General features: G+C 40.0%; 1 long non-coding RNA gene across 1 annotated transcript in view; it reads left to right on the plus strand.

Annotated features, from left to right (window-relative positions):
- Positions 1–14,013, plus strand: part of LOC138175149 (uncharacterized) — a 30,165-nt gene extending 16,152 nt beyond the window's left edge. The window contains exon 3 of the long non-coding RNA XR_011171901.1: positions 13,125–14,013. This is a non-coding gene — a long non-coding RNA (uncharacterized lncRNA). The remainder of the gene's footprint in view (positions 1–13,124) is intronic.
- Positions 14,014–14,259: the final 246 nt, after the last annotated feature.

The raw sequence follows: 14,259 nt of genomic DNA on the forward strand, positions 1-14,259 counted from the left end.
TCATGATAGAGTCTAAATCACCAGAAGTCAGTGTTTCCATGTATCCTATAAAATGGCTGCCTAAATTTACTCATATACAAAGCTTGGGAAAACATACTCATATCAATAGTCTAGTGGCTGAGGATTTGGATAGACTTGCAACTCTTTCTGCCATGGTTTCAAGTTGTATCTTGCCCAGCATCCAGCAAAGTGCTCTATGCACATTTTTTAAATTGATGCCTTTTGCTTTTTATGCCAGTTATTTCTTGATATACAACCTCTTGACTTCATTTTTTACAAAGAACAGTTAAGCTAAGCCAAGCCAGCCAAAAAATGACTATGACTGAGTCACACGTCTTCTGCCTGGTTGTCTTTTGCCTTTTTAGCAGAGGTTCTTAACCTGAGATCCATAGATGGATCCTTGGGGTTTGTGAGTAAATTTCAGGGGGTCTGTGGACTTAGGTGTGGAAAACTTAACATCTTTATTTCAATGTAATTGGTTTCTTTCATAATTCTAGGTCTTTTGCTTTATGCATTTAAATATATTATTTTGCGGAGGCATGCTTAGGCATTGCCAGCCTGCCAAAGGAAGGGGCCATGGAATAAAAATTGTTGAGAACCCCTGCTCTGTGGAAAGGAGGGAAGTATGTTTCATCATCTTTGTTCTCAGGTACAAGACAAGTCTTCACAATTAATCTGTATCATTTGCCTTTTAGGGTTGTTTTCATTTCCATAATTGTAGCTATTTATAGTTTGTTACAGCTGTGTTTCAGTAATGGCATAAAAAATTTTATAGAATGAATGAATCAATTGAATTAATTAATGAAAGGGTAGATCACTATAAGTGGAAAATAATGTTGGACTAGGAATCAGAAAAGCACAGGTCTAGTCTGGTCTTTGCCACCTACCACATATCAGAGAAACTTTCCGTTTGTTTATCTGTAAAAAACAAGAAGAACAATAATGCTTGACTGTTTATCTAACAGGGTTAAGGTGATGTAATGTAATACCAAAAGAAGGCGACTTCCCAGGTTCAAAATACCAGCATAGGTGCTCTCTATTTTATTCAGTGACAAACCAAGAACAGATAAGATCAAAACATGACATCATTCAAAATACAGCATTTACTAAGTGTGATTAAATAATCTCCAAGTACTACCCCACCCCAGGACCTTCCAATCATTCAATCAATTACAAAGTCTCTGTTCTAAATACTTCTCCACCCCTAGGCTATACCTTAATTGAGTCCACCACAAAGCCCCTCTTCTCAAATGGAGATTAGTTTCCAAACATAAGGTCAAAAGTTCCCCACCCCTGGATCACAATTGAATCTACCCCAGAGTTACATCAAGTTTAAACACAGCACTTAATACCCAAATGGAGGTCTTTTCTTCATCTTGACATGAGGCAAGTTCTCAGCAATCTTAGTTCCTGGGGAGACAAGGCTTAGCAAGGCCATAAGATACATTGCCAGTCCCTTCATGAATTTATCCTCTGTCTGTAGAACAGTCCTAGAACCCCTGAACACATTAGCAAAGCCCTCTCCCAGGATTTCTGTAAACATACAACAAGAAAATCCTTCTTCAGGGCTTCTGAACCAACAGAAAGGCTCCCAGACCCCTGCAACAACAGCACTGTCCTTCACCAGTGGACAGTATTCACTCTGTCTGCAGGACAGTCTCCAGACCCCTGCAACAACAGTACTGTCCCTCACCAGTGGACAGTATTCACTCTCTGTCTGCAGGACAGTCTCAGGGCTTCTTAGCGAACAGCCAGGTTCCAGGACTTCTTCAACAAAAGGACTGTCTTTCACCAGTGGACAAATCTGGCAAAATAACATCAAAACAGACAGACAAAGTACCAGCAAAACAGCCATGTCTTCTCAGTCCTTGGCAGCTCAGGGGGCAGGTCTCAAAAGTCCAGGGCAATTCAAAGCGGCCACCAGCAATTCTCTTAGCCTCTCTCTCTCTCCACGAGGTGCTGCTTCCAAAAAGATCTTCCACCTCTCTCTCGTGTCTCTCCAAATCTACATCACCAGCTCCTCCCAGTTCAGGACTTTCTTTTCACATCAACAAGCCCATCCCACAGGTGGGATTAACAAACTCTGGGTTTTAACACAATCAATTTGAAAACCAAGCCAATACAGGGGAATCTTTAATTGCCATTACTATCACAGGTGAGGACTAAGTGAGATTGTATCTATATCTATCTATACACATACATATACATATATAGTATATACATATATGTACACACACATATATGTCAAAGTGCTTTGTAGCATGTTATCTAAGTGTCAGATATAATTATAATTATGATTAGAGATCAGGCAAATGTGGGATAATTTTCAGACAGGTGGAAGCTATATCTGTGTAGGGCGTTAGACTTTCCAAATGATGTCAGCTTTTCTGTTAGTTTTAAACTCAGATTCTAAGATCAAACTGTTATCAAAGGCTACATTATTGTTCTTCAAGTCAGCCAAAGGCTCTTCATACTCCCTTTTTTCATCTCTTGTATATCTTTGGATTAGGGTTGTTGTTCAGTCATGTCTTGATGCTCTATTACTCCATGTGGAATTTTCTCGAAAGTAGTGGTTTGCCATTTCCTTTTCCAGCTTGCTTTTATGGATGAGGAAGCAGAGGCAAACTGGGTTAAGTGACTTACCCAGGGTCACACAACTAACTAGAAAGTATCCAAGATTGGATTTGAACTCAGGAAAATGAGTCTCCCTGACTTCAGGCCTGGCACTCTATCCATTGTACTACCTAGCTGTCCATATCTTTGGATTAATAAGAATAAAATGTAAATTTTATTAAAATGAAAATAAAATAGATTTATAAAATGTAAATAAGAATAAAATGCAAAACAATAAGAATAAAATGTAAATTAAGTCTTTGCAGTAAGAATGACTTAATTTATATTTTCTGAGAAGTCTGGGAGTAGAAAACAAATTGCTTCTGTTGACTTAGAACACTGAATAAAATAGGATTCATATTAGTTTCCAGGCCCTGGCAGTTAGAAATCCAGAGAGAACCTGCAATATATTGTGGAATCTGAGGACTATCGCTGCCAAACCATAAATCTGGAGGGGCCGGCAGTCATGATCCAGTGAAGAAAAACTTGTTCTGGTCAAATGGCTGTATTTTGATGCAAACGTTTCTGTAGATTATAAAGACATATACAAAGCATAGTGATTTTTGACAATGTAGAGAACTCCTGGTCTAGGGCTTAGCAGATAAGTCCTGAATAGTTGTCTGATGCACATGAAGTCTTTCTGACCTTAATTCTAACCTTCTGTTAGATACTATGCCACTTCTCTATGAACATGTATTGTAGTTTCTATACATTTGGGGGATGGGGTGAGGTGGGGAGGAGTGGTACAAATCTGTTATTTAATCACAAGGAGCTAAGGGGACTCACAGTGGGGAAAATTCCTCCATAGACACAGATAAGCAGCTCACCTGTGACTTGTGTTAGAGAGTTGCCTAGGGCATTGCTAAGATGAAGAAGGAAGGAAGGAAGGAAACAAACTTTTATTAAATGCCTACTATGTTCCAGGAACTGAGCTAAGTGCTTATATAAATATGTACATAAATATAATCTCATTTGATCCTTATAACAACACTGGAAGGTAGGTACTATTATCCCCGTTTTATAGTTGAAGAAACTAAGGCAAACAGAGGTTAAATGACTTGCCTGGAGTCCCATAGCCAGTTAGTGTCTGAGACTATATTTGAACCCAGGTCTTCCTGCCTCCAGGCCCTGAGCTATATACACCATGACACATAGCTGCCTTTAGTCATAAATAAGTGACTTATTTATGGCCATAGTTAATATGGGTTAGAAGCAGGACTTGAATCTAGGGGGTTCTGTTCTAAGCCCAATACTTAATTTGTGATACCATGCTGCTGATTATATTTAACACTAATATAAACATCTACTTATATTCTATATCACCCAGGAATTGTGTGGCTGAAAGGAAGAATAGGCTGGTCACATTTTGAGAGCAAGGGATAACAGGGGGTGTGACCAGAGGGCTCCACTTGTATCCTCAATGATGAGGTACAGGCTCTGGGAACCCCCTTGAGCTCTCCTTGAATCTTCCCCTGTAAGGCATTTGCCTGAGGCCATAGGCCTTTCATTGTGGCTCTGCCCAAATCTTTAGCCCTACGTTATCCAGCTAGCCCCCACCCTTGATCCCCCCAAAATATCTATAACCAAATCAAATTGAACGAGCCTAGCCTACCATAGTCTGTCTTCTCCAGATAGACTCCAACAGCTTCCCACTCTTAATCACACATTTACTGGAGTATGACCTCATTGACTCCTCCTGAAGACCTTCCCCAAACTCCTCCTCTAGACCACCTCTAGATTCCTCCCACAACCTTTCTGTATATAAAACCCTATCTTGCCCCCAAGTGGTGTGAAAGCACCATAGAATGAACTAGCACAGACCTGCTCTATGTCAGATGATTCTGGCCTGCTTGTCCAATACAAGCCTTACAGATACCGAGGCTCCTTAAGAGTCTACCCAATGTGGTGAACTTTTAATAAACGTTGCTTTTCTTTGACTGAGAGAAGACTTGAGTCGAATTCATTTGGCAGGACCTGGCATGTTGGTATTTTGGGGTCTTGAGCACCACTAAGCCTATACCTCTTCATCATGATATCAGGAGAATGTGAGGAAGGCTTCCAGCATATTGGCTGACACTTTGTAGAGGATGTTTGGGAGGACATGAGTGAGAGTCAGAATGGATAGGCAGGAACAAATAGGTTGAATAAGTCCTTAAGGACTTCAGAATCGAGATCACAGGTCCATTTGAGTATATTGTACATGTTTATGTTTTATACAGACCTATAGTATATATGCAACATTTAAATAATATACAAATATATTTGTATATTGATACAAATTTATATTTGTATATTATATATAATATATTTTTACAAATACATATTTAGATAATATACAAATGTATTTGTATGTTTATACAGACTTTTATTTGTATATATGACATATTTACAAAAACACAGATAATATGTACATGTATTTGTATATTTGTTCAAATTTATATTTGTGTATATATAATGCATACTTACAAATATATATTTAGATAATATATAAATGTATTTTTATAGTTATTGAAATTTATATTTTATATATTATATGTTTACAAATACATATACAAATAATATATAGCTGTATTTATATACTTATAAAATTTTATATTTGTATACATATAGCATATATTTACAAACACATCTAAAATAACATATATGTATTTATTAAAATATTTTATTTGTGTATAATATACAAATAGATATATTTATAAACATTTTTATTTGTGTATATATATACATATATTTACAAACATATAGATAGATATACAAATGTATTTGTATGTTTTTTACCAAGATGAAAACTTCCATACTTTATTATTGAATTTATTAACACATTATATTGTTACAATAATAATACAATAACCCTTCAACAAACTTGTAGGGCACCACCCTAGCTCAAAAACTTGGAGCCAACTTTGAATCATCTGTTTTCTTCATCCCTTAATCCAGTCAACATAGCTATTAAGGTCTGTCATGCCCATTTTGACCCCTTCTTCAACTTGTGAAATGCCTTTCTTCTGAGGAGTTCCCAAGGATTAAGAACATAATGTAAAAACATGTCTTGTTGGGTCAGTACCTAGCCACAACTCTAGCCAGGCTCTCCTCCAGAGTCTCTGAAAGAAACCACCTTGATTCTTTTAACTAGCATATCTAAGACTTGCTTTCCAACAATTTCATTATTTTCTTTAGTCATTCTCACATTTTGGAGTTGTCCTCTTCTGTTAAATTATAATTATCAACAAGGCATTCTTCCACAAGGTGGGACTTCTGATGGGGGAGGGGGAGGGGTTTTGGGTGGTGCCATGGTTGCTTTGAATGAATATGGGGTGATCTCCATATAAGGCCATGGGGGTGATCACCATATAAGGCCATAAATGTAAAACTGCGATGTGATTGGCTCGGATTCGCTATATATTTTCTTGTGTGAGAGGGCGCTCTCTCTCTCTCTCCGCCATGTAACTGTTGAAGAATAAACCACCCCGCTTCACTCCTCCGCCTTCTGTCTGGTGTTTTTTCCCCGTGAGGGGCCGGTGACGACCGAAGACCCGGGATGGGTAAGTGAGAGGGCCGTGGGGCTAGTCGTCTAGATCTGTTGTGAAGGCAAACGCCCGCAACAGACTTCAATATGGCAGAGAATATGGTTAAAATTACCTTTTTCCCTCAGTTCTTATAAGTCATATTTTTTGCAAGATTGTACATTTTGGGGGCGGCTAGGTGGTGCAGTGAGTAAGAGCGCTGGCCCAGGAGTCAGGAGGACCCAGGATTGGTTCTGGCCTCAGATACTTAACACCCACACACACACAAACTGGCCATGTAACCTTAGGCAAGTTACTTAACCCCAATTGCTTTAAAAAAAAAACAAAAAAAAGGATTGTGCGTTTTTGCAAAATTTTTGCTGTGGTTCTTTTCTTCCCGGTTGGCACTTGAAGAGAGAGAGCTATTCATAGCTCTGAATGAAGGGAGACCTTGACATATGGCCCATGAGTACAGTCCTCTGTTCTTGGCCTCTTTGCCTTTATTTTCCTATTTTAGGTAAATGAGGTCAGCAATGGCTACAACCTTGTGAGCTTTTAAAGATCAGAAGAGCAAGAAGTTGGAGAGTTAGAGTCCACCCCTGAATTTGTCAGAAGACAAAGGCAATCCACTAGTCATGTCTCACTTGGGGTGAATTCTATGTAGAAATTAGTTTAAATTTGAGCCCATTCCCTCCTCAGGGATGAAGGTAATGTAGCAGTGAGTATATCTCCAAATCTAAGGGAGAAATGTTTGCAACTTCTGAACTTGCTGCTAAAGTCAAGTCAACTAGCATTTATTAAGCCCTTACTGTGTGCCAGGTACTGTACGGAGTGTTTGGAAATACAAAGAAAAGTAAGAATCAGTCCCTGCCCGCTTTGACACTCACGGTTTAATGGAGAGAAACTTGAGGAAGGGAAAAGAGGTTTGGAAAAACTGTGGGGTGAGTGCAATAGTGCACTGATCAGGAGGATGTAAAAAGGTCTCGCCAAGGTGAGCAGTCAGTGGAGACGGTGAGAGAGAAATCTGCATGGTTCCATGATTTTCTCTGGCTTCTTTCATGTGAGTTTGTGAGAAGGAATGAAAACGAGATGGTGGGAGTAATTGAAGGCTAAGGCTTAGCCAGTGATCGGTGAAAATATAAAGGAACAAGGGACTTGAGAGAAGAAGATGTAAAGCTGAACTAGTTCCTAAAAAGGTCAGGATGAGGAAAGGAAGAGAGGATAGCTACTGCAAGGACTGGAGGGATTGGGAGTGCAGTGAGAATAAAGAACAGGATGCAAGCTTGCAAGGCAGGAGAAGAAGTGAAATGATGACAGACTGCGATCATTTGAGGGAATTTCACAATTCATGAACATGAAAGTGGGTGACTTGTGGGTGACGGCAAAATCAAGGGTATAACTATGTCTATAGCTGAGGTGTGCTGGAGGAGCATGTCATGGGAAATAAGTAAAGTTGAGGAACTGGGTAATTAGCGGAGTATCAATAGATGTATTGGTATCCCCTACTATGAGAGGAAGAGTCACTTGGGAAGGAGAGAAAGACTGTGAGCCAGACACTGAACTCATTGAGGAAAGAAGAGTGTCCTAGAACTTGGTAGAAGAAAGTTATCAAAATCTCAGTTGGGTGGCCAATATGGATTGAGCCAACCTCAAAGGAGGAAATGGTGATAGAGGGAGAGACTGAAAGTGGTAATGGGGAGCAAAGAATATTCCAACTTTCATAACTCAACTAGTGAGTTGGAGGTGGGGGTGGGGACAGGGTTTATATGAATGAAAGTGCAACCAGTGCTAGAAAGGCTCAGAAAGGCTGGTCATCAGGAAGGGGCCAGATCTCATTAAGTGCAAGAAGATGGAGTGAGAAAGGAAAAGGTTTTAAGATGAAAGCAAGTTTGTTACCTATGGAGAAGGGATTCCAAAGAAAACAGTGTAAAGCATGGGAAGCTTTAGAGTAGGACCTTAAGGGGGGCTGGGTTGAGGGGGGTAGATGGGATTAAGGGAATGGGTAACAGATTTGAATAGTGACAAGCTGGGAGTTCAGAATCACTGGGATGGGGAGAGTATGATGGAGTGGGAGTTTAGTAATCATTAAAGGTAGGTTATAATCATCCCTAAGAGGGTTTGGCCTCAGCTGGAAAGCTGGAAACAAGGTAGTAAGAGGGGTGTGTGGGAAAGTGAGACACTTTTGGAGGTAGATTCAGGCAAGGCAACTAAGGGAGTACAATGGAATGATTGTTCTAAGAATGACAGGGACCAGGATGATCCCTCCTTCCCTGGAAGGTGATTCCCTCCTTCTGTGGCAAGCTATTTTTTTGTGTGTATTTGAAGTAAAGAGCTGTTTGTAAAAGCTAATACATACATATATCTTCACACACACATACATGTGTATGTATCAATGTATATGTATTTATACATACATCTATCTATATGTATGCATGTATGTATCAATGTATATGTATTTTAAAAACTAACCCAGTCACATGTGCTGTGATGATATCACTGTCTTCCTCTTCCCTCTCCTCCTCTATGTTTTGGGTTCATAAATATCTTCTCATTTCCTAGAATACTTTTTTCTAAAGCTCAAAGCATCTATAAAAGTGAGTCATGAACATAATCCATCTTTTTTCCCTCTTTATTAAGTACATAATTTGTTTTCCTTCCCTTTTAAGAAAAGCATTTCTTAATATGGCCATTTTTCTTTATGCTATCACATTTCTTCTCTCTATGGAGCAGAGAAGGGATAAGATTTATTATCCCCATTTTATGCATTTAAAAAAATGAGGGTTAGAGATTGGACTTGTTTAGAGTTCAGGGTTGTCCAGTTTCGATGTCAGTGCAAAGTATTAAGGAGGCCAATGTCATTAGCTCCCTCCTTGTATAAGCACATTTGTGTCTCTTATTGCCAAAGTCAGAGGCAACTTCCTTAAATCTATCTGTGACCCCAGAGTTTTGGCTTTTAAAACCCTTCACAATCTGGCTCTAACCTTTCTTTCCAGAATATTTTTTCCATTATTCTCCCTCATGAAGTCTAAGCTTTAGCCAAACTATCATATTTCTTGTTCTGCATACACAGCAATCCATCTCCTGACATGTCTTTGCATTAGCTATACTTCAGGCCTGAAAAGGACTCTCTCCTAACTGCCTTCTTTTGGAATCACTTTCAAGGTCAGATACCACCTGCTATAAGAAGCCTGTCCTCCCCCACTCTGCAATTGTTTTTTTGTGCTCCTCGTATCATTGCAAATTGCCTTGCATTTCCTTTGTACACATTTGTACATTTCCTTGTACATTGTACAAGGCAGCTGGGTGGCTCAGTGGATAGAGTGCTGGTCCTGAAGTCAGGAAGACTCATCTTTCTGAGTTCAAATCTGGCCTCAGACACTTTCTAGCTCTGTGATCCTGGGCAAGTCACACAGCCTTGTTTGTCTCAGTTTCCTCACCTGTAAAATGACCTGGCAAATCACTCCAGTATCTTTGCCAGGAAAACCCCAAAGAGAGTCACAAAGAGTCAGACATGACTGAACAATAACATGGTCATGTTGTATCACCTCTTATAGAATGTAAACTCTTTGAGGGAAGAGACTGCTTTTGAGTTTGTACACCCAGTATAAACTAACACGAAATAGGAAATTAATAGATTCCAGTAGAACAAGTTTCAAACATGCACAAATGGTTGCCTGGAGAATTGGAAATGAGTATAGGTAGAACAAAACATTATCTTTCACAACAATTGGCATAAAGGAGGAGTACTCCTGATCTGCTCTAGCTAGAGCACATCTCCATTCTATAGAGCATCCTTGGAGTGAGGTCCCTTCTAGGGATACATTTGTCTTAACCCTTTCAGGTGAGCCCACGATGAAAGCTATGTGCCCCAGAACCTTCTCATTGGTCCCTATGGGGGGAAGTAATACATTAAACAAAGCTTTAAAGTGTGGGGAGTGGGACATGGTGGTGAAGTCCAGCGAATGAAAAATGACTGGCCTGGCCCTTCCTCAAAATGGAGGTTCTGGGAGATGATTATTAAAATCTAGGTGTTTTTTTCCTCTTCCTAGGTCCTCATTCTCTACCAAGCCAAGCCAGCATTGTATCAGCAATGCCATATTCACAATGCCTATAGAGATTACAAATATGCTGATATAATTATCCATCACAAAATACGTCATGTTTGCCATATGGGGAAATAAACTAGAAAATTTATTAAGGTACCAAAAGACTGAGTCCCAAAACCAGAAAGTGAAAGCCATCAGAGTAGTTATGATATTGGCACAGATAGATAAAGTAGAAAGCACCCACATTCTCAAGCCTTTAAAACAGAACAGGCTACCTCAGGCAAAGGTCCTCCTCTCCCCACTCACAGCAACCACCCAGCGTCCTGGAAGCGCGCTCCCAACAGCTCCGGCCCCTGGCAGTCCTCAGCCGGAGTCCTTAGCAGAAAGTCCTTAGCAGTCCTAACTCAAAAAAAAGGGCTTCGAGCTGCCGCTGCCTCTGGGGCTGCCGGCCGTGGCAACCGCTGCCAACTGCCGCCAGCCACCGCAGGACCGCTAGCTCGGCTTTCACTTTCTCTCGCTTTCCGCTTTCTCTTGCTCCGCCCCTTCCTGCTACGTCAGCACGTCCTTGGCTTTCGCTTTCTCTGGCTTTCGCTTTCTCTGGCTTTCACTTTCACTTGCTCTGCCCCTTCCTGCTATGTCAGCACGTCCATGGGGCATGGAAGATCTTTAAATCCCATAACCCTTACAAGCATCTAAAGGACATTGCTGATAATGAGATTGTATTAATTTTCTCCTCAATCTTGTTCAGATCCCACCCAAGTGGGGAAACCCATTGTGTTCTCAGATTTGGGTGAGGAGAGATAGATACCTCGTCTAGATTACCCAAGGCTGGGGGTGATTTGGAAGTAAATGACATAATCAAAGTCACAATCTCCAGCCTCTCATTAGAATAGGGGCACCCCTCATTATGATACTCATTCTCTCATTACTAGTTAAACAATCAGAGTCAATTGCCATCCTCAGAAATGCCTTCTCTTGGTCTTTGGCATTTGAGAGTGCCACTGACCTTTTTATTAATTATTGTTAACATTGCTAATCTGAGAAACTATGTCTCTCAGATTTTTTACATATCACAGGAAGAACTCACCAATGTTGGGGCCTAGGGAGAAGGCAGTTGAAACTTGGAGTCATTGAGAAGTTTGGGTGACTATCAACAAGAAGTGATCCCTGTCACTATTACAACTCTTCTCAGAGAAAAAGATGAGTTTTGATAGAAAAATGAGTTCAATTCATGCTTTGTGTTGACAGAAGATATAGATCTTAAAGGAGTTGCTTAGACAATGCAAAACTAGAGTAAAAGTGAAATATTTATGTGGAAATCAGTGTGCCCTGTCTCTCTCCCCAAAGCCTGGCTGCTGTATAGCAGAGGTATACAGTTGGGAGGTAGGACTCTTTTTTTTTTTTTTTAAAGCAATCGGGGTTAAGTAACTTGCTCAAGGTTACACGGCCAGGTGTTTCTAGACCCACAGGGTGGGCGCTAAGTGTCTGGGCCCGGAATTCCATCCCGACACTGGAGCCGGTGCTCTTACTCGCTGTGCTACCTGGCCACCCCAAAGGGAGGTAGGACTCTTGCAAAGGGCTCCTTCCACCCCTGCCTTCTGATGATGAACTCTGGAGTCCATACATCCCTTTTCCTGTCCCTGGCTCCCCTGTGGGCCTGGAGAAGTTTATGACCTTGAGATCGCCCCCATCCTGGACTGGTTTGTCATTTGCATCACCCAAACTCACATTAACCCCATGCCCTTTCCACTTTGGTCCCTGACTTTCAGGTCTCTACCTAGGAACCATTCAGGAATCAGTATCCGAGTCCAAAGAGAGTTGAAAGAAAACTTTAGCAAGAAAGACTTTTCAACAGTCCCCAAAAATGTTTCACATTTTTAATGTTTTCAGTATCAAACTCCTGGAAGAGTAGAGTAGGAGTGACTATTTCATGTTTTAAGTCTTTTGTCACTGTGTTCATAAATGTTGCATTGTGTGTGTGGGGGGGGGTTTGGTGGGGTTTTTTTTTTGAGGGCAGGTGACTTGCCCAAAGTCGCACGGCTAGTGTGTTAAGCTTCTGAGGCCAAATTTGAACTCAGGTCCTCCTGACTCCAGGGCCAATGCTCTATTCGCTGCACCACCTAGCTGCCCTGCATTGTGTTTTAAGGATTTCTTTTGTATAGGTGAAAATAAATAGCTGTCCCATACCTGATCTACTTTGTACATTGAATCCACAGTGGGGTCCCTCAGTGGGAGAGGACACCTTAGCAACCTGGACTAAGTAGGTCTTTACACTGGAAAAATAATTTGTTCTATTGGCTGGTTAGTAGCAACAACTTTATGAAAGAAAACATTTTCTTTTCTCTATTTTATTTTTTTTCCCCATAAGTAGAACTGGGAAGAAAGGGAATGTCTTCCAATTTCCAGAGCAGGCTTTTTTTTATCCCTTCTCTTTAACTTAGAGTTTTGAAGACTTTCTACTTTCTGGAAACTTCTGAAGAAACAAAACCAGTTTTCATAAATGATGAATGCCAATGAATCAAGCTACCCCCGCTGATTGAGTCCTAAGAAAGACTTGACAGTGTTCTTCTAGAAAGTCGTTTTTTTTTCTTTGAGAAATTGGTAGTAAAAGAAGATCTCTTTCTTTACTAGGACTGGCCTCCTCATTTGTAGCTTCCAGCTATTGGCATTAGTACCTGGGATTTTGGACTTCTTCCATACTTGGACATTTCTTTTTTACTTTTATGAACCAAAAAAAGATGGGTTTCCATGGAGTAAGGCTTTTTTGTTAGTTTTTTTAAAAAGACATAGTAATATTTTTTTAAGTGCTTAAGATTAAATAGTAATTGGTGATCTTCATGAACTGGACTCAAAGCAACTGGGTCTTATTGTACTCAGAGTTCTAGCAAATGAATAGTAAAGTATAAGTTGTTTTAAAATTGACTGTGGAGAGAGTTGACACTTCTTTTCTCTTTCTCAACAGAGACAAGTTCCAAGCAGTCTCTAACTTGGTCTGTTCAAAGCATATGGTGCTCTGGAAGAATGAGATCGAGATAAAAGAAATCTCTTTCATTTTAATTCCCCATCTCTAAAAATTAAAGAAAAAAATCATGGGGATGATAAAAGGAACTGCACCCTCCTAAGAGACACTCATAGACCAAAGGATATGAGATAGAGGAGAAGCAGACTCAGCCATGAACACATGGCTGTAGGAAAATCGAGTTGCATTGTTCTCTGTGTGATAGCAAAGAACTAGAAACAAAGTGGGTGCCCATCAGTTGGGAAACGGCTGAACAGGCTGTTCACCTGGTATATAGAACCAGAAGAACAAAGTGTACAATGACTAATAATATAAATGAAACGATCACAAAAGGGAAGTCAGACTCTGAGTAATTATAATAACTAATCTTGGTCTGAGAGAACAAATAATGAAACATACCTCACTGTTGGTCCGTCAGAAAAGTGAGGAACTATGGAGGGAGGATTGTCAGCCACACACATCATCATATAAGGCTACTCTATCAGCTATTTTTGCTTTGCTATTGTTTTCCTTTTGTTATTGTTTCAAGAATAGGTTTGATTCTGGGGCTAGGAATACAAGTAGAGGTGTTATATACAGACATGATCCTGATGTTTCAGAAAAAAAGAGGCATTAACAGAACATTTAAAGAATAAATAAGTAAATAGATAGAAAAATAAATGTTGTGTTTCTTTTTTTAATTTTTAAATTTTTTGCTTTTTGGAAGGGGAAAAGCAAGGCAATTGGGGTTAAGTGATTTGCCCAAGGTCACATGCTTAGTGAGTGTTAAGAATCTGAGGTCGTATTTGAATCCAGGTCCTCCTGACTCCAGGGTCAGTGCTCTATTCACTGCGCCACCTCTAGCCGCCCAAATAAGTTGTATTTTCTGAAGCATTCTTTTGGAATATCAGGGTGCTAAGGTGACTGAAGGATTTTGAATTAATGCTTTTCTTTTGATTTTACCATCAGAGAAGACACAATGATTGATATAAATGCCTCTTTGACAAAAATGGAAAGTTTCATGTATTGCCAATAAGTTTTGTTTAATTCTTTTTCTATGGGAAAATACTATGTGGGGAAGGGAGGAGGGCACAGTATA

This window comes from Petaurus breviceps, unplaced genomic scaffold (assembly GCF_028583685.1).
Source record: "Petaurus breviceps papuanus isolate PSGF00001 unplaced genomic scaffold, PetGlider_PUasm1.0 76, whole genome shotgun sequence".
In the NCBI taxonomy this organism is placed as follows: Eukaryota; Metazoa; Chordata; class Mammalia; order Diprotodontia; family Petauridae; genus Petaurus; species Petaurus breviceps.